The sequence below is a fragment of the Phocoena sinus genome, chromosome 7 (assembly GCF_008692025.1).
Source record: "Phocoena sinus isolate mPhoSin1 chromosome 7, mPhoSin1.pri, whole genome shotgun sequence".
NCBI classification, from domain to species: Eukaryota; Metazoa; Chordata; class Mammalia; order Artiodactyla; family Phocoenidae; genus Phocoena; species Phocoena sinus.
In genome coordinates, this window is record NC_045769.1 from 24,354,450 (window position 1) to 24,376,561 (window position 22,112).

A 22,112-nucleotide genomic window follows, 5' to 3' on the forward strand; every position below is an offset into this window, starting at 1 on the left:
AACCTGCACATGAATGTTTAAAGCAGCTTTATTCATAACTTCCAAAACTTGGCAGCAACTAAGATGTCCTTCAGCAGGTGACTGGATAAACAGTGGTACATTCAGACCACAGAATACTTTTCACCATTAAAAACAACCGAGCTATCAAGCCATGAAAGGACATGGAAGAAACCTAAAGGCAAATTACTGGGTAAAAGAAGCCAATCTGAAAAGGCTACTACTGTATGATTCGAACTATATAACATTCTAGGAAACACAAAACTCTGGAGACCATTACGGATGGGTGGTTGCGAGGGGTTGGATGGGGGAGGAATGAAGAAAAGGAGCAGACAGGAATTTTAGGGCAATAAAACTATTCTGTATGATACTATACATGTCATTATACATCTGCCAAAAACCATAGAATGTACAACACCAACAGTGAACCCTAATGTGTAAAATGGACTTTGGGTGAAATGATACATCAGTGTAGTTTCACTGAAGGTAAACAAATGTACAATTTTGGTGTGGGATATTGCTACTGGGGGAGGCTGTGTATGGGAAGTATATGAGAACTCTCTACTTTCCTCTCAATTTTGCTATGAATCTACAATTGCTCTAAAAAATGAAGTCTAGTTTTTAAAATATGCTAGGTATTTGATGAGCTCAAGAGTAGAAAATATGTCACTAACAGAAAATAAGGACTCTTGTGTTAGTGAATGGAATACTTTTTTTAAGGATAAATATTATGTTGAAACACAGATAAATGTAATTAAGGAATGTGCAAGACAATTTGTGGTGAAAGCTTTAGAGAGTAAGTTCTATAAATGTATGTAAAAACTAACAGTGATACTGAAGTCACTAGAAATGTTTTGGTAAGTGTTAAGGTTCAAAATTTTTCCCTTTTTCTTTTCAGGAAAAATGTCTAGGGAGAATACTGTTGGAAGACTTATATTTAGGCAAGGCTTAACCGTGTGTGTACTTTTTCATTTAGAGCTCATTTCTGCACAACGTTAAGAGGAGAATGGTGTGATAAGTGGAGTGAAGGCTCTGGCAAAGAAGAATGTGTGAGGTTGCTGACCGGTGAAAGTAAGAGGGTGAAGGAGTCCTCACCATCGCAGGGTTGCTGAAGGCCACGCTTAAGTGAGAGAAGTTGGGCAGTCTGTCCAGCCTATTGACTACGTTGGGAAGGAGCCCAGGTCCAGGTCTGGCTACTGGGGTCTTGCCTCTGGGTGTGCTTGGGTCCGTCTGTTGGTGCGCCTTCGCTGGCGTCTGCATGGCCCGCTGGGGCACTGGGGAGGGTAGGGAGGCGACCTTCTGCTCCGATGTTGGGTAGAGGTTCTGCGAATCGGGCCGACACGTGTCTCCCGGCCAATCATTGAGTTTGCTTCGCCAGTGTGTATCTGACCTGGCGCGCTGAAGAATCACTGGAGAATTGCCCGCGCTGTGAAGATGAGTGGTAGGGCACACAGGTGCCTTGGCGGTAGGGCTGGAACGGAGGTCGCGCCTGGGGAAAGGGTTCCGAAGGTCGCCGCAGAGGCATGCCGACGTGGCTGGGAACCAGGACAAGGGCTGTTCGCCCGGGTCACCTCTGCTGTCCCGGGGCTGCCTACCGTCCACCGGGCCTGGAAGTCCCCTGGTGGGACCATCCCTGATCCACCTGCCCACGGGGTAGCGGCAGGGGAGGTCCACGCCCCAGGCATCGGCCAGATGAGCCAGCAGCAGCTGGGAGAGGTAGCAGTGTGCGCGCTCGTCCCAGTGCACGCCATCTCGCTGCCGGTGCTGTCCTGCATGCCGGAAGTGGAAATGCAGGTCCAGCATGTCGAAGCCGTACCTGCTGGCCTCTGCCGAGCTGTAGTAGTTGGCCTCTATCACTTCTTCCTGCAGGCACGCACCTCAGAATAGGTCCTCCGGCAGGAGGAAGTCCCGGAGACGACCTCCGCCATTGGCAGGGCCGTGTTCCACACCAGGAGGCAAGCCTCGGGCAGCACTTTTTCCAGGCGCCCGAACAGGCTCTCTAAGCTCTCCAGGTAACTCCTCTGGAAATCCTGGCCGTACGTGGAGAGGTCTCGGAGGCAGGAGTTCACGACCACCACGTGCGGGGCGTGTTCGCCCCGACGCAGGTGTTCCAGGACGTCTTTACGTACGCGGAGTACGCACGCACGAGGAAGTAGAAACGCACCAGGTGGTGGCCGGAGCAGAGCCGGCAGACGTCGCGGTAATACGTGCAGCTGTGCAGGCGTTCCCACCCGCAGCCCTTCCGCGGCACATCGCGCTCGAAGCTCAGCTCGCCCTTGGCCTTCAGCTGGCTGGAAAAGAACAGGCAGCCCTTCTGCAGCAGGAGCACCAGGTCCTTGCACACGGCCCTCTGCATGGGGTCCCCCACGACGACCACAAACTTGTTGCGCAGCAGCTACCGGACTTCGCAAGCCCGCAGGTAGGCCGTGGTGGGGGAGGGCAGGCGGGAGGCCTAGCTCCTGCCTTTCCTCGGGCAGGTCGGAGGAGAGCTCGGGGGAAGGGCAGAAGTGCACGGGAAAGAGGGCGGTGCGCAGTTGGGCGCGGGCATTACTGACCGCGCGGGGGTCCCGGGCAGCGAGGAGAAAGGAGGCAGCGTGTTTGCGCCCTGAAGTCCGCCTCAGCCAAAACTGACTTTGGCCCGGGACGTGACCTCTGACCCGCGGAGGTGAGGCGCAGGACCCCCACGGGAACCTGCCCCGCTCTACTGCAGTGAGCGTTCTCTTTCAACGGACCCGTGCTTGCTTTCTAATATCTCGGGCCTGGACTGCAATTACGCTGCACTTCTGGGCACATCCAGTCCACTGTCCCTTCTTTGTTTTACCAGTATCTCAATAACGGGGCGCATCTGGGATGCCTCTTCTTGCCCCTGCCTCTTGCTTCCTGTATGCGTTCCCACCTCTACTTGAGAATTTCTTTATTGCTGGCTTGGTTCTCCTTTTGTACTGCCACCTCCTTTACTAGAGGCATTTGAGGAATGTCTCCGCCTGGGGAGAGACGCCATTCCCAGCGGGAGAATCTCGCTGCGGACTGATCTACAGCCAGGATTTACAAGCAGTGATTGGCAGAACGGTCGGGTCTAGTGCAAATAGTAGAGGGTTCAACTCTAATTTTTTTCTTTTAATTAAACTACTTATTGTCACCTCATTGTGGATTCTCATGCACTTGTAAGAAATAATACAGAGAGATTTTCGTATACCCTTTACCCACTTTCCCCCATGGGTAACTCCTCCTGCACCGTTCCCCTAATGCCTGGTAATTGCTAAACTGTCCGCATTTTGAGAATTCTATATAAATAGATTGTATAGAATATAACTTTGGGGGATTAACTTTTTCCCTCTACATCATTCTCTGGTGTTCATCCAGTGTGTCCACTTTATAAACCCTATACTGTTTTCTTCATTAGAAAATTAGTTTTACATTGGTACAAATGAGTCAATACTCTGTTCCCTTTTTATTCACTGAGTACTATTCTATGGTATGGACGTACTACAGTCACAGTCACTTTAACCATTCACCCGAAAGTATGTTGGGTTGTTTCCAGTCTTTGGCTATTACAAATCATGCTGCTGCGAATATTACTGTACAGGATTTTGTGAGAACCTAGATTTTCATTTCTCTGGGATGAGCCCTGAACTGTGATTGCTGGGTTGTGTGATGGGTGCAAATTTAGTGCTTTCAGAAATGCCCAGACTGCTTTCCAAAGTGGCTGTACCATTTCACATTCCCAGAAGCAATGAATGAGTGGCCATTTTCCTTCTTTATGAAGGAACATAATATGAACATCCTGGGTATGACCTTTCTGGTTGCATGAATCCTGGTCTCTTCTGCACTTGGATATGGATATAAGCTTGAAGTTGTATAATGCAGGCCTCCTTCATCTTTAAGCATGGATGTGAGCTTCTAGCCAGTGCAACCTGAGCCTCTTCATCCTTGATTAGGGACATGAACTTCCTTCGGAATAAATCCTCTCCCTCTAGATCCTTGGCTGGGGATGCAAACTTCCCAGACCTATTTTTAACCTTTTTTTTTTTTTTTAAACAGGTTAATAAACAATCCCCTCTTAAAATATACCTATGATAGTCATATTTATCAGCCATGAAGACTTTCATGTGAAATAGCTTATTTTAGAACCTCTATACTTCATATATATATATATATGGCAAGAAATCACCTGGTTTGGTAATTTCTCCTCATATTTTACAGAGTTATCAGTGGGATCTTCAAAGTCTTTTACCTTCACTACAAACAAAAGTATAGTTTACATTGGTGTAGCAATTTACTTTTGAACCCCTAAAACCAATAGTTTTTTTTCACTGCCAAGAAAGCAAATAGAAATTATTCAGTAGTGCATATAAGAATTAACTGAAATTTTATAAAAACAAAGTGGTTATTTCTATATTGCATTTTAAATATGATAACTACATAATGGAACTAAAGTCAATTTAGAATAACTTACATAATCACCTTCTGTTAATATTGCTGTTACTTCATGGACATGCTACCCTTTCTTTGGGAGAGATTTTCCTGCTTTCAGCATAAAATGGAGAAAAAAACTTTGAAACCAAGTTTTGGTGATATCTTAAAAAGTCCCTTATACTACATCTTAAAAACACATATGTATGGCTAAAGAAGTATTATATTTATTAGAATATCACTGTAGCTTTTATATGCCCAAATACTAATTACAGGAAACTAAATTTTTAATCTAATAAAATTAGAGGAAAGAGATCAGTTTCATTTTTTTCTTAAGGAGCTATTTTTTGTTGTTGTTGTAAATATAAAGAGCTTGTCTGTCTTCAGAGCACAAGGGAAATAAATACTGCCATTTAGCCAGTTAAATTTTTAAGAAGAGTTTTCATCTACTTGTTTATTCACATTGATTTTTTTAAAAAATCAGCTAATTGACAGGTTTGCACTTCCTTTTGTGTTGTATAAACACAACCTTGCAAGACATTGCTTTGTGTTGTATTCCCTACCAGAAGCTCAGAAAAATTTCAATTTAGCACGAGTGAATGTTAAAGCAGATAGAAAAGATGTGAACATTTACTTTCTTTAACTCATTTTCCAATATGACCATTTTTCAACTGCGCCTAAAATTCTTTATCAGTAATATAAAAATCTGAAACATGTTCAGTTTGAAGTATTATACCATCACATAGCTTATTTTATAATATTTTACTTTTTTAGTGTTCTTTGAAATTACAAATATAACAGATGACCTTCAAAACTTTTAAATAGAGAAGTAAAATATATATTCAAAGTCTTTTCTTTACTCTTACACATTCTCAAAGATTTATTATGTGTTGATTCAGACCTCTTTTTATACCTTGACAAAAATATGTTTAGATATGAATATATACGTTTTGTTACATAAAATTTGTCATTCTCCATATTATTCTGTAACTTACTTTTTCATGTAACTTTTTCATGTAACATCATATAATAAGCATCTTACCTTAGACCAAGTTCTCTAGAAAACAGCTTAAATAAAAGCTGATGTGCCAGTTTATTAGCAGGTGTATTCCCAGAGGAGTGAGAATGAGTCAGGGAAGAAAGGAGAACAGACATGATGGGATGCATCACTTGTCTGGCCACTGTGGCCACTGTGGGTGTCAGTTGCAACTGATAGTGTGATCTCATGGAATCATCTTTCCAAAGATTGTACAAACTTCTCTGTTTCAGGACAGTTTTCCTCAGGATGAGGGGAGAAAAATGTATCTCCCAGTTCATATCTCCCGTAAGTCAAAAGTTCATTCACTGCCTAGGGCATTCATTTCCCGCCCCCCCACCCCCCACCCCCACCGACAATTCCAGATTGCCAGTGTGTGAGCACCAAATGGATCCCCTAGCCACTCATAATTCAGCAGCCAGTCCAGTAATGCATCAGAGCTCTTCTCCCCTCTACTTAGGGAATTTGGGGACATAGTTTCTCTGCTGTGGTTTTTCCAATGGTCAGATCCGGTCTGCTATTTCTCTCCTAGTATTTTCTTAAACTGTCATCAGGATTTCTGTTTTGTATTCCACTACTGCTAATTAAAATTTTTTTTTTTTTAATTTCAGTGTTACCATGAGTAAGAGGAAAGTAAATTGTTCTTGTTCTTGAGCTGAACTCCATCCACTTAACTTTTTGATTCTGGAAATAGGTATATGATCTTGTACAATTAACTTCACCTTGCTAAGATGTTTCTGTTAAGACGGTACTGGTGGCAGGAAAAGTTAAGGTAATTTTCACCTCATTACGTTGTCTGACTCTATGCATCTATGATTAGAAAGTTAAACCAACAACTTGTTAGCATATTATGTTAACAGAAAATTATTTCTTATCCTAGTGATCTTTTCAACCTTCTGATCCTCCAAATACCTTCCTGTCCTTCAGTTATATGAATACACTAGTTTAAAAAGAAAGAAAGAAAGAGAAAAAAAATAAAGGTCATAGGCTATTTTGTGTGTGGGTATGTGTGTGTGTACATGTGCATGCGTGTGTGTCTATTTTGGGTCTGTAATCCAATTGTTTTGTCTTCCTCTTAGCTTTGAAGCTTGGGGTATGACACTGCTTTATTTTCCTACTTCCCTTTGCCCAATAGTAGATTTGATTAGATGTTGGCGTCAAAGTATCATGGAATAAAAATTTCCAATTAAATATCAATAAATTTCATTTATTAACTAAATAAAAGGAATGACATAGATAAAGAGGAGATAAAACTTTCTTGAGATGGGCAAGAGGCACAGATAAATAAATGTTTGTGCCCCCTCCTCAAAGAAATAAAAATCTGAGATTAGGAAGACAGGCCTGAGCCCAGATATTACAAAGCATTGGTTGGTGGGGAAAAAGAATTGTACTGTATCCTAGATGTATGAAGACACCCACATCACGGTTCTAAATGAAATTGTGAGTATTGGGCACATCCTGCTCTTAAATTACACTATGATAGGTTTACTACTAAATTCTTATGAGTTTAAAAATTAAAGTTATTCTGGGTTTAGGAGTTAAAGAGTAAACCAGAGGGACGGTAATTAGTATAAAGAAGAAAAATGATACGAGCCTGAAGAAGAGACTGGGACTGAAGATTTAGAGAAATTTAGTATGATAAAGACATGAGCTGGGGCTTCCCTGGTGGCGCAGTGGTTGAGAGTCTGCCTGCCGATGCGGGGGACACGGGTTCGTGCCCCAGTGCGGGAAGATCCCACATGCTGTGGAGCGGGCTCGCTGAGCCTGTGCGTCTGGAGCCTGTGGTCTGCAATGGGAGAGGCCACAGCAGTGAGAGACCTGCGTACCGCAAAAAAAAAAAAAAAAGACATGAGCTTATTAGCCAGGGAGGCCTATACTCCTTCTCTTAATCCATCACCGGAGCTTCTGACTCTGCTTTATTTTTTTCACATTTACCACTACTGCCTGACATTTTATTAATGATTTGTTTATTATCTACCTATCCCATCATAATTTAAGCTCCATGAGAAATGGCTTGTTTCTGTTTGTTGTTGTATCCTCAGTTCTTAAGACCATGTTGGAATGCAGCTGGTTCTCAATAAATACTTATTGAATGAAAGGAAGAATGAACTATGGAAGCTCAGTATTAGAAGCAATCATTAAAAACTACTTTAAACACTATTGAATGCTGGAATTGCCTAAATAACACACCTGTTAAAGAATCATCTAGACTATGTCCTGTGTTATTCATGTTTAGTTATTGGGAACCTTATGCTTTCTATGGCAGTCTGTTTTGTTCTCAGGAAATGGGACTGTTAAAAATGCCTCTCTCTGATTTTTTAAAATGATACTGTTTTATTTCTTGATTTAGTAAAGGACAGTGATAATTATTTTTCCATATGGCAGTCTTTAATATATTTGGATATAGTTTGTATACCATTACTCTCCAGAGTGGTCTTTTATTATAGGCTACAAATCTCTTCACTTATTACTACTAAGGAATAATTTCTATTCTGTGTTAGTACTTGGCTTTCTTCAAATAGGCGTAATGACAAATAAGAAAGAGCATTCAGAAGTATGTAACTGTGGCCTAGCAAGAATTTCTTTATATGGTAATAAAGTGGATCCCTCTGGGAAAATGCACCCCTCCCCTTTCCTTTCAAAAGGCAGTGAGCTTTTAATTCTAGGGTCCTCTGTCCTTGTAGATTCTTAACCCTGCAAACTCAGGGGGAGGAACTAAGGCAAGAGTTGCCTCATCCACTCTTATGTCTTTGATCTCATTTATGTCCTCTGCTCTTCTTTTGTTTGCTGACTGAGCAGTAATCTCAACACTGTCACATTCATGTTGTCATTTGCATCAGTTATTAAAGCCAGACCAGCTTTTGGGGTTGGTCCTAGTTCATAAGTCTCTTCTCCTATCCTAGTTAGCCTTCTCAGAGTACATCATGAGTCATATATGACATTCACAGAAACCCAGTTTTCCAGGTGTGGTTTGATCAACACAGTCCCAGGTTTGGATTATCACCTCCCTTGTTCAATTCATTCTGCCTAAAACCTAATATGCTTTTCTCGAGGATCCACCACACTCATGACCCACATTGACTTTACCTTCCCCTAAACTGCCTGAGTCATTTTCAGACATCATCAGTATTGTCTCCCTTTCCCAAACCTGTGCTACTGGCTTTTGAACCTGAGAGCGAATCCCAAGATGTACTACTATTATATTTAGTCAGTTGTTCCAACTGGTCAAGATCTTTTTATCCCATTGCTACAGCCTGTCAAGATCTTTTTGGATTCTAATTCTTTCATCCTGGTTAGTCACTGTTCCACTCAGTAATCTGTAAACCATGCTTTGATAATCATTCGTTCTATATCTGCAAGTCAGTAGCAAAAATGCTAAGCTGGGTAGTACTAGTTTTCAGTAGACTTTGGATGTAATTATTTAACCTATTATAGATCCACATAATTATCTTTGCTTGTAGGCCATCTCTGTCCATTTTGTCCAAAAGGAGCTCCTGAGCAGTTGTGGTAAACACCTTCCTAAAGTCCTTCTAGAGTAGGGTTACCAGGTTTCATGAATTTCACAGCATTGTGACTTCATAAAGGTGTGCAAAATATTCTTCCTGCCTCTCCCAATTCACTCTCCACCCTGTTTTGTGCTTCTGGAACCTGTCCTCCATGCACTATATTAACTGGATTCCATTGTCTGAGATTATAGAAGGGCAGGAGAAGAATGGGATTAAGGTATGAATTTACCAGTCCCTCTCTTCATAGCCACAGGTCATCAGTGTAGTAATTAGTATAAGTGGCTTAGCTCTTCTTTTGTCTCTCCAGTGGACTCTCCTCCAGCTAAAGATACAGCTACAACTCTCTCCAGGTTCTAGTACATGTTTCCCTTCTTGACCCTTAAAACTTAAGGGTCAAAGATGGCTGCAATGGGCTTGCAGCCTGTGTGGTCATACAGGACCCCATGCTTGGTAATGCTTTGCTGCTCCTGTCTTGAAATTCTTAGTGGATTTTGAATAAAGGGCTATGCATTTTCATTTTGCCCTTGACCCTGTAAATTATGTAGCCAGTCCTGTGTTGGGTGGTGCCAGTTCTCCACAGTTGCTTCACTATCCCTCTAAGTTTCCTTTAACCCTACCCCATGCTAGTATGAAGAGTCCCTGCTGTAAACTCACCTCAATTACCGTCTGGTTGTGTGTGCCATTTGCTCCCTGCCAGGACCCTGACGTACAGAACGAAGTGAGAGGAGTCTGATTTGTTTTGTGAGCCTTTATTGGTTCCTAGTGATCATTGCTTCTTTAGGCTTCCAAACCTATTCATCTATATTAAAGATTCTGAAATCTTAGCTGAAATCAATGTAACTTTTATCTGTCTCTAATTTGTCAAACCTCCCTTCATCTCATTTTTCAAATTTGGATGGTATTTGCTTATCTCCAGTTTTATTACCCTTTATTGTTCTTGACAGTCCCTCAAATGTCATTGGCAATGTTTGGTTTAATGATCTAATTTGCAAGTTCCTTGGAGACCTTTAGAGATAATTTGAGACCAGAAGCTTACCTATCCTTCCCTAGCTACACCTCCAGTTAATTCCCTTTTACCAATATGTTTTCTCTTTTTTTCAGTCCAAAGAAAGGTTTGCTTTCTCTTTTGTTATTAGTCAATGTATTATTGGCCTCAAACAGAGAACATTCTCTTCTCTATCTTCTACATACTATGATCAAGGCTTAAAAAGACTTGTGTGTGTGTTGTGGGTGTGTGTGTATGTGTGTGTGTAAATTTTGCAGTTTATTGGGTGCTTAGACTTCCCAAATCTATCAATTCTCTGCCACCCTCTAATATGAATCCTTGGCTATGTTTCTTTCACCTCATCTTTTGAACCTGTGGAGAGGACAAAAACATTAATACACAAATTCTGAGACTTTGGGCAGCCCCCATTCCCCTGTAGCTCTAAGAAGGAAGAATTCTTTATTATTCTTGCATCTTTAGGGCTGGGCTTTGGAAATTTCCATTTGGGTCCTAGAACAGAGAAAGATCAAATTTATTTTCAGCAGAGAAAGTCCTAGAAAAAAAAGTGGTCATAGGCGTTTGAGTTTGGACTGAAACAAGTGAAAGAGTTTTAGGGAAGAAGTGTAAGAAAGAATCCAGAAAGGTGGTAGGTGTTAGGGAAGCAACTGCCATCAAAATGGATGAGGGGTAAGAGAATGTATATGTAATTTTCATACAGTGTCTTTTAAGAGAATTCCAAAATATCTGAATTACTTTTCAGTACTTTCTTGGAGGTTGCTGTGTTGCATACATCACCATCTCAGGCCAGCCACAAGAAGGGCCAGTGCTGTTTGGCTTTTATATGTGTCCCTTTAAAATCTGAGCTCAGAAACCAAATTGATTTGTATAGAATATCTGGAATTTTCCTTCCTCTGTAGCTTCATTTGCAATTGCACAGTTAGAATTACATTTATGTGAACTCCTGGAATCATCTCAGTATCTCCTGGAATCAACTCAGTATTTCCTGGCATAAAAATCAAGCCTATTTTTTCCTTAGTTAATATTTAATTAATTAAAATATCTTTGAGATAATATTTTAAACATTTGCTTTATTCCCTCTACTGTTTCTCCAAAAGTCCATACTTAGTTTTTTGTATCAAATAGTGGAAATGCTCATGTGATTTCCAGTCAAGGGACCGACTCCTTTCACTATCAAATGAAGGAAAGTCATCTTACAGTGGCATTTACCAATCCCAGACTAAGTAGATGACCTGTTATTTGTAGTTGTTAGCCTGTTCTGTTGGCTAATAAAAAGTACCCAAGCTCTGTTTGGCCATTCAGATTATCTGTGCATGAAAATAAAATGCTGTTTTAACTGTTGTTTACTTTTAGTAAGCAGTGTTCCTTGCCTCAGAAGAGTAGCATCTAATAAGAGCAGTATCACTATGTAACAATTCAGTACTGACACTGTAGGGTAAATTGAAGACATAAAATACATGCACGGCTCATTTTATTAGCTAAGCAACATATCTCCACTAGAAAGATTCCCCTTCTTTTGTATCATCTACTTCACTTTCCTCCTCAAACTACTGGCGCTGTGAACCTTCATTCTAATCACTGATGCATTCTGGTTGTGCCTAACTCTTGAACCAAATTCCAGCCCAGTGTGCCTTTGTGCCAGTTGCTTAAGATGTTACTGTCTGTGTACAGGGAAATGCCAGACTGGGATTACAGTTACTCTCTGTTTGGGTTTTATATTGACAACCTCTTTTTAAAATGAATATCCTAAATTCATTTTATATTCAGACGAAGAAATAAAAGTGTTTTTTGTGTACTTTTTCCTTGAAAATTACATGTCCATTCATGTATTAAAGAATCTGAAAAGCACCACTGTTAAAACATTTGCTGAACTTTGTTTGACTCAGGAATTCCTAGACTTATGTTGAGAACCTTTTACACCTGCACATTTATTGTCTAGATTCCATATTAACATGACTTTACTACGTAGCTATCTTCATTACATGGTTTTACTCTTCAGGAAAATTGTCCAGGATGTTACAGTTACAAATAATTTTGTTGTTCATTTTAGGAACTTACAGAAAATCCATTTATCCAAATATTCCATTTATCCTGATTAGAATAAATACCCTTTCTGAAGATAATATGGTATCAGAGGAGGGCTAACTCTTCAAGATTCTCTTTGAAACCATATCCATGCTCTACTCACCAATTCTATTATATCATGAACCTCTTTCAATCCTAATCAATCCCCAACTTTAACCAGACTCCCCAAATCTCATAAATGTCTTCACTTTGTCCTCCATTATCTTGAACTGATCAAGATGTTACTAAGACTGTGAGAGTAACCATTTTCCTCACCACAGTAAGCAATAAACTCAGCTCTGCTTTGTGAACAGAATATTTTGCGGAACCAGCATTTGAAAATCTGATCACAGAATACTCTTTTCATGTAAACTTATTTATATCTAGAGGAACCATTGTTTCAAGGAATACGCTTGAAAGCATAAAGGCTCATAAGATAGTGTAGGACAATTCAGTGCCCAAGAAAGTCTGGATCCAAGCTGTTAAAAATCACCTTTTCAGGCTTCCCTGGAGGCGCAGTGGTTGAGAGTCCGCCTGCCGATGCAGGGGACACGGGTTCGTGCCCCGGTCCGGGAAGATCCCACATGCCGCGGAGTGGCTGGGCCCGTGAGCCATGGCCGCTGAGCCTGCGCGTCCGGAGCCTGTGCTCTGCAACGCGAGAGGCCGCAACAGTGAGAGGCCCGCGTACCGCAAAAAAAAAAAAAAAAATCACCTTTTCTTCAAATTACATGATATTTCTTCAGGAAATTTTCCCTGTCAACATGTTTATATATACTAAGAGAGGATAGCCCTTCCTTCATGTCTTTTCTATATGGATAATTTAACACCAGGGTACAGTTGTTCTTTTCAATCTTCACTGAGAGGAAATTCACTTTTTCTTCTGTGTGCTCCCATATGTAGGGTGGTTTTCAAAAACTATGTCCAGAATTTATTTGGAAGAGAAGAAGTGAGGTAAAGCTCTCTGAAAGGTCCTCCAATTGGAACTTTAAAATATCCATTAACAGGATAAAGAAGTTCTGATACATATATACAATGGACTGCTACTCAGCCATAAAAAAGAATGAAATAATGTCATTTGCAGCAACATGGACGGACCTAGAGGTTATCATACTAAGTGAAGTAAGTCAGAAAGAGAAGGACAAATACTATATGATATCACTTATATGCAGAATCTAAAATATGACACAAATGAACTTCTCTACGAAACAGAAACAAACTCACAGACATAGAGAACAGGTTGCTAAGGGGGGCCGGGGGAGGGTTGGAGTGAGAATGTGGGGTTAGCAGATGCAAGCTCTAAGAATGGGTAAACAACAGGGTCCTACTGTATAGCACAGGAAACTATATTCAAAGTCCTATGATAAACCATAATGGAAAAGAATACAAAAAAATACATATCTGTGTGTGTGTGTATAACTGAATCACTGTGCTGTACAGCAGAAATTAACACAGCACTGTAAATCAACTATACTTCAATTTTTTAAAATATCCATTAACAAAAGTGTTATAATAAGCCTCATATTAGTGAGACAACTCTTGGTCCCATAGCTGACTGGGACTTCCAGGAAAACTATACTGATTCTAGGCATCTCTCAGTTAATTTACCAGTGATCTGTTCTATAGGCTTTATATAGGGAGACAGATCTGGGAGAATACAGGTGATGCAGGACATTCCCTCCGTCTCGTATCTCTATTTCCCCAGCAGGGTTCCCTGTCATCTGCTCTTTGTCACCTACTCATGTCCTTTACTCTGCCATCCCCTCCTCCACCTCCTCTGCACCAACCTCTGCATAAGATGAGATGGGCAGAAAACAGGAACTTGATTCACATTGTTGCATGATTTTACTATCTCATGATTAAAATTTAAAGAATTAAAACAAAAATCATACATCTATACCTACCTGGACCTCAGTTTTCTCATTTGGACAATGGAGGTTTTTACAGCTGCTCTGTAGTATTTCAAAGGTTGTTGTGGTGATCAGGATATAAAAGTGCTAAGAGTAGGGCTTCCCTGGTGGCGCAGTGGTTGAGAGTCCGCCTGCCGATGCAGGGGACACCGGTTTGTGCCCCGGTCCGGGAAGATCCCACATGCCGCAGAGCGGCTGGGCCCGTGAGCCATGGCCGCTGAGCCTGCGCGTCCGGAACCTGTGCTCCACAACGGGAGAGGCCACAACAGTGAGAGGCCCACATACCGCAAAAAAAAAAAAGTGCTAAGAGTATAAAGCTTTATGTAACTGTAAACATAAACCACTACTGATATGTAAACGTGGTGATAGGTATGGGTGCTACTTCACATTAAGGTAGAAGTAAGAGGAAAAATGGTTTGCTATTCTGGCCACTCTAAATATTTTCACTAAATTAATATGGCTTTCAGCAAAGTCTTAGTTTAAGATAACTACTGTCATTTATGTCTACCAGCTCAGCTTTAGTTTTGAATTTAATTCATTCAGACTAGAAAACTACAGCAGTGATCAAAGGCATAATTATAACATATTTATAGCCTATTATTATTGTAACATTCTGAAGTAAAGGGCAAAAATTCTACCCAGTGAACTTGTTCTTCCTGTTACTGACACAGATTGAGACATTTAAATGCTAAGACATGGATCCCTGAGGCAGAACATAAAATATTTATAATGAAGGGAGTATGGACCAATAAATTTCAGTTATGAATGTTTTTAGCCAGAAGAAATAATAAATAACCTTCCACAGGCTATATTTCAGTTTACATTTATTGCACCTCATCACATCAGATTTTCAGGAAACAATAATGATTGTATAATAGGACACTAAATTACTCTCATGTTTAATGAACGATTAAACTGTTAAGCTTTGATTAAGATATAAGAGCCTCCCTAATTTGACTGTGAAATGTGGTTTGCTTGGAAAGGTATAGTTTGTAATAGGACCAATAAAGAGATTGTAATTTGTATGATTTCTGTTGAAAAAAGAATGATTTCAGATACAGGTAAATTTTGAAAAAGAAATATCAAACTCTTCGGTTTGGGAAAGGAGGAAAGGAGTAGCATTGAAATAATAGGGAGATGAATTATGAACTTGAATGCTTTACCTCTAGTCCATGTAAACAGTTTTAAAAATTGGTAGGGAAAATGGCTTAAATTTTATCTGATTATGCATAGACTTTGCTAGGAGATATTACGGTACATAGGAAATAATGCAGGATTGGGCATCAAAAAAGATTTAAATCAAAGTCCTGTCTTTGTAGTTTATTAGCTGTGTGACCCTGGGCAAGTAATTTATCTTCTCTGAGTCTCCTGTTTCTTCATTTATGAAGTAATAATATATATCTGGCATGATTGTTGTAAGGATGAAGTGAGATAACTTACGTGTCTTAGCCTGGGTTCTCCAGGAAGCAGAACCTGAGTGCAGGCTGTTTGTTAGCATTTGTGATCCTGGGAGCTGGAAATAGTGAGGGACAGGGAAACCAGCCAAAGAAGGAGAGTCAACACCAAGATGAGTCGCTAGTGGACCATTGCTGTAAGTGCTGCTTGCTTGATCACCAAGTACTGTCTAAGAGCCTTCACATGAAATGTGAATCAGGCCTGCCTGTCTAGAGGAAGAGTGAAAGAAAAATTTATTCATCAGTTTCCTTCCCCCGTTGGTCACCCATGGGGTGTTTATAGGCTGGATAGTGTTCCCCCAAAATTCATATGTTGAACCCCTAACTCTCAGCACCTCTGAATGTGACCATATTTGGATATAGGTGATTAAGTTACAAGTTACAATGAGGCCGTTATGGTGGGCCCTAATCCAATCTGACTGGTGTCCTTATAAGAAGAGGCAATTTGGACAGACAGAGAGAAACACCAGGGATGAGTATGCACAGAGGGAAGACCATGTGAGAACATAGCAAGAAGGCAACCAAGGAGAATGATTTTGGGAGAAATCAAACCTGTCAAGAAATCAAACCTCGATCTTGGACTTCTAGCCTCCAGAATTGTAAGAAAATAAATTTTTGTTGTTTAAGCCACCCAGTCTATGACGTTTTGTTATGGCAGCCCCAGGAAGCTAATACAGGTGTTAATTCCCTCACACTCTAGGTTGTACATGTGTGAGTGGAGAGTAGGTTCCCTACCTGCCCCCAGCTTGAGGAGTTGACAGAAAAGCCCCGAGTGTGAGGCTAGAGATGGGGTCCTAGGGTAAAGTCTGTCTAGCTGCACTTGTGAGAGGCTGACCAGAGCCCTCACTGGCCAGGTGGTCACTTTGGTGTCTGGAATTAGATAGGTGAGACACAGAGTAAGTACCCAAGGAGGTGCACAGGAGGTATTAATACAATATGCAGAAACATGTTAAAGCTACAAGGTTTTTATGATAATAATCAAGGATAAAACTCCTTATTGCTACTTCATGGATTTATGTAGGATTCATTAGGAATATATATAATTTATGAACTCATAATTACATGAATAAATTTTGTTTTAAAGCATGTTTATGCAGAGCTCTTCTAAGACCAAAGGGAAATAGCCACATGTTTCCTTCAGAAAGCAAGCAAAATTTAGAGTCTTTGTAAGAGTCAGCAAGCTATATACTTGAAAAGACAAAGCCTTAAATAAAATCTGTCATTGCTTTCATCGTTTTTATATGTATGCATGAAATCCATAACACCAAAATATAGCCTTCAAATTCCATGCACCATGGTCTATTGCAAAGAATCCTGAATTGGACACAGCAGAGAGATGAGTGATTTTCTTGGTCGTGTGAGGCATGTACATGGTTATAAGTTTGGTTACATGAGACCACGAAAGCTTTCTGTTATATTTGTGGAGATGTCGGGAAATAGCTCCATATTTCAGGGGTAGCTAAAGGGTTTGTGGATTGGTGAAGTGAGAAGGAGTGAGAGGAAACGTGGTTTCTATGGGTGAAGAAATGGAGTCAGGAGTCCTGTGTGCTCTGACATGTATGTGTGTGTGTGTATTGGGGGTGGGGAGAAGGTGGCTAGGACATGCTCACGCAGAAACCAGTGATTGAAAACTAATCAGTTTTGAATTTTTCATGTCAACAAATCTGATACCTGATATGCTTCATGTATATATCCTGGTCTAAGAAGAAAAGAGGTTGAAATCCATCTTCAAAGATAGCATTGAGTAGGAAGTTAAACTGGTTTTCATCACAAATATTGTCATGTTCGTATCACAAATTTCCTAACGAATATTATCAAAATGTTTCTTGCTGAGGAGCCTGATAATGTTGGTAAGATGAAATGGGAACACTAAAATTGCAGGCTCTGCGTAAGTCATCATTTAATAGCTACCTTATTTACCTAATAACTACCCTTTTTACCTAATAGCTGAGAAGTAGAACACAAGAGGAGACAGATGTGCTTGCTCACCCACTGTTTAGCTTTGTGTTCATCCCTGGCTGGATGCCATTTCCAGGTGTTTGGTGTTTAGCCAGATACTAAAATTAGACATTTGGCACAGCCCTTGTTGAGATACAGGGGTGGTGTAGGAAACCTTGTTCAATCCTTGGCCCTCGGCACTGCTATTACGGCCTCTTTCCAGGGCCGTCAAATTCACCCACCAATTTAAAGGAAAATATAAATAAGATTGAAATGTGATCATAAAAAAAAAACAAGAACGATTAGATCTCAGATGTTAAAGCAAGGTCACCCATAAACTGCACTTGTTTACTTAAACAGTTTAAGTTCTTTTTTCTTTCTTTGGAAAAACATGGAATTTGAATGATGCTTTTATCTTTTTCAGGGTTTGGTTTAAATCTTATTCTAAAAGTTCTCATAGATAGATAACATTGTAAAGATAAAATCTGGAAAAGCAGAACCAGAGTTTCGGATATGAAAAGAAAATAAAAAAGGAGTATGCCTGTATGTGAATTTATCAGATTGTAGAATCTAATCTTCAGTTTTGCAGATCCAGAAACTCTACTTTGTTAGTATCCACAGAGGGTACTCAAAGTGATGCTGCCTGACCAAATCCACAATAGAATGCTATCTAGTATAAATTATAATGAATCTTGATTAATTTAGCACTTACATTGAAAGGTTGGCATTTTTTTTTTTACTGTCCACATATTATAGGATAAAATGATCTTAGCAAGTGCTCATCGTCTGGACAAGTATACCTCATTGCTTTGAGTATTTGTGCCATATATTGGGGGAAAATTAAGAAAGGTGGAGATATTTATTGAATAAATGTGAAGAAAAGTAATAATAGTTCAAAAGTAAAGGGTCAGAGGATTTTTAATTATGGCTGACCAGTCCTTCAGTTTTGCTATTGAGAAGTGAAGAGTAAAGACCCCTAATCAATCAGGTAAGTGAGGCTTTCCTGGCTGGCATCTCTCCACCATTATAGAAACCCCAGGGACAGACATGACATGGATTTTCTATGCTAACTATCAAAAAACTGTAAGGGCTCAACAATAACTACTGGGTGACTAGGAAGGGTCAGAGAAGCACTTGACTTGTTGTAGCTTACTTTTCTTGTATCAGAGACTAAGTCTGGACACAGCCCTTTCACTCTCTCCCATCCCCAAAGTTAAGAAATGCCTAATGTCTGTGGTTGAGGGGAAGAAAAAAGGTAGAGGAGGAATTACATGTTTAATATTTTGATCTCCGCACTACAATTAACGGGGCTCTGCTTTAAGCCCAAATACTAGCTGTGCTTATTTGTTCTTACACATATTAGGAAGGGATGTTGAAAACAGGACAAGGGCTGAGAGATATAAATCCTTTTTGTGCCCCAGACCTAAATTGGAACCAAAGTCAGGCCTAAATTGGAACCAAATTCAGGCCTAAATTGGAACCAATTCAGGCCTAAATTGGAACCAAAGTACCCTCTCTTCTAGGCTTGAGATATCTGGAGAGCAGGAATTAGCAGTCATGAAGGTTTCCCCAAGAGCAAGAATTTAAAGCAAAGGGAGGTGGTTGGCCTTGAGGGATATTTTGCCTCAGCCATGTGGAGGCCTGATAAAATGCCCCTTGACCCAATATACTCATAGATTGAACAGAATCCCTGTCACCGGTTTTCTCTCTCAAGTGCCATACAGTAACTTATAACTTTCTTGGTTAGCATTTTATCCTCCTACAATCACACCTTCCTTTTTCTCCACACACTTGTCTTCCCCTAGCTTTGTTAAAATTATTGATTGATTCTAGTTAAGCCCTTACTTTTGGTTTTTGGCATGAGCAGCGTTGGATCTTTATTTTTTTTTGTTTATTAAAAAAAATTTTTTTTTGGCCGCACCGTGTGGCATGCGGGATCTTAGTTCCCTGACCAGGGATCAAACCTGCTCCCTCTGCTGTGGAAGCACAGAGTCTTAACCACTGGACCAGGAAAGTCCCAGCGTTGGATCTTTTATCATTATACTTTATACAAAAGAGTTTGGAATCATCGTTAAACATATTTTCACAAAATGTGTTCAATATATGTTTTTCTTCAATTTCCAAACACATTTTCAGGTGAAGTATTTTGAAATTTTAAAGCAGTGGGTCCAAGTGCTAATCTGAAAGAAGAAGAAAACCCACCTCACCCAAACGACAAACCAGTAAGCACATTATTTTTCTGTGTTTCCAGACATTTTAGACAATCCAGTTGTATGTTCATTGTACTTTTTCAGATTCAAAATTAAACCCATTGCTCAAAATTTAGAGATATTACATCCAAAAATACTTTGAGCCTGTTTTTTTTTGAAAATGTAAGGTACAATTTAAAAATAAGTTTACCTGTGTTTCCCAACTTTTCAGATTTCTTGTGAATCCTTTAGACAAATAGTCAGGGTCATACTGCTTGAAGCTTCAAACAGAACACGGCCTAACGGTATTTACTGTCACTTAACACTGGCTACTGACTGATTTATTACTAAGGCTTTGTCTTTTTTATTTTTTCCATGCCACTTAATCAGATATTTTTAAAAAGGAATTTTGCAGTTCCATTCCCAGCATAAATAATGAATGCTTGCAAAGAATCCCAAATGTTCTGCCCTTGACTCTGTATAGTTTGTGCCAGAGCAATTATTGCAACACCTAAAGCAGCAGGAACTATTCACTTGAGGTTTGAATTCTAGAAACAAATCCACCGTATCCCTCTTAGCAAAGCTGTTGTCAGCCTCTGTGGAGCTCATGTTTATAATAAATAAAAAAATAATAATGCCATAAATGAAATTTATGTCTCGCAAAGTAAGAACATTGTCAGTGTTACTCAGAATATCTTCTGGGTGCAGAGAAAGCCTTATTATGACAGAAGAAATAGTAAGAGTTGGGGAACAGATAGCGTGTGGAGTTGAGAACCTCTCCATGAGTATTTTAGCACCTCATCTGAATTCACGCTTGCAGCTTCTCTCAAGTGTGATTTAACTCTTAACCAGTGTCTGGCTCAATCTGCAGGCCTCTAGGGCAAGCCCTGGAGCTTCACTGACTTGTGTAGGGCCATCGAGTGGCTGCAAGTAATGGCGGCCCCTGTCTGGGAATCAGAGTCAGGCAGTCTCCAGAAGCTGGTGAGCTGCCTCTGTTTGAAATCTCTTTTCTAAATGTTCTTGGACCAGTGATGCTTACCTCCTGAAACCTGAATCCAGGGTCTGACAAGTCCCAACTTACCATAGCTCCTGATACCAACAAAGTCTGTACTCATTCTAACCTATTGATTCCCTGAACTTGTTCCCTGAGGCAGAGAGGGAGCTAATTAAAAGAAAATGGAGCTTTGAAAATCTCTGAGAATCTCTCTGAGATGCTGCCACTAACCTTGGGAATTTGAATCACTGCCCAGCACGGGAGCTAACAACAAATCTTTCTCCATGCTGCTGAAGTAGGAGTGAGATGCCTTAAAATGGGAAAAGAAAAACCATAAACCTCCCTGCTCTCATCTTAATTTTTCCCTAGGATTTTGAGGGAAGTAAAAGAAATTTGAGGGTCAAAAAAAATGTAGTTGTGCCTGTCTATATGTGTGTGTATTGGGGATAATCACGGTATTTATTTCCAGGGTGTTTATAAATATCAGTTAATTTTTAAAAATTTTTCTCTGTGCAATAAGGGCAATTTCTTCCATTTTATGGGTAAGTAAAAGGAGACAAAGATAAGTAAGGTGATTTTTCTTAAGTAATCTGAGTCAGCCAGAAAGACAGTTGGATGAGATTACAACTCAGAGTTGCTGACACTCAAATACATGTGGAAACCACTAGACCACATCGTTATCTTTCTTTTTTGAATCGACTATAACAAAACAGCACTTATATGCTTACAAAATCCTTGCCTGTTTTGTTCTGAGGTAGTTTCTAGGTAGATAGAACAAACAAGTCACAAAATCATTGCTAAATACTAGCCATGGTGGCTCACCCTTTACTTTTTAATCACACCATGACCATTGCAGAGTGGCAGAAAGATTCAGAGTAATTTTGAGACCCTAATATTTCATTGGTTGCACTTATGGCCATGTTCAGATTGTATCGCTTCCAAAAAGCTGCAAAGGCATTTTGCCAGAATGGCTCCTTCTTCCCAGGCAAGGGCCAAAAAGATGAGAATAGACCACAAGACTATCATTAGATGAAAACAATAGACTGGAACTCATCGTCCAAAAATCCTAAACCTGCTTCCCACATCAGATAGTTTGCTAGTAACCCATGGGTATTCATCGTTCTACATCTTCAACAAAATTATGGGTAAATAAAATTGGAAGATAGAAGTTTATTCCCGAATAACCAAATTAGGCCTTTTTCCGATGACCAAGAATGATTCACATTCAAGATTCAAAACTCTAAACCTCAGCTACAGATCTTAGCAGCATAGGGTAAGCCAGGAGAAGTTGAAAAGCATGAATCGATCCAGGTTCAGACTTTTGTGTTCTCACTTTCTCCAGAGCTGGAGAGGGGAGAAGCATATGCTGCCATTCCAGATACACCAGAAAACCACAATGAACTGGAGGAAATGGGACTTTCACAGAAGATATACCAGTTATCTATGGCTATATACAAACCCCTCCAAAATTTAGTGGCTTTGTTTAAGAGAAGACTGATTTATTATTTCTCATGATTCTGTGGGTTGGCCAGGTACACCTTCTGCTGCCTTGCCTTGGGCCCTTCTGGTGGCTGTCCTTCTGCTAGAGGGTCAGCTGGCATGGCCAAGATG

General features: G+C 40.2%; 1 pseudogene; it reads right to left on the reverse strand.

Moving 5' to 3' along the window:
• Window positions 1–969: 969 nt before the first annotated feature.
• Window positions 970–3,508, reverse strand: LOC116756332 (annotated as a pseudogene).
• Between the last annotated feature and the right edge of the window lie 18,604 nt (window positions 3,509–22,112).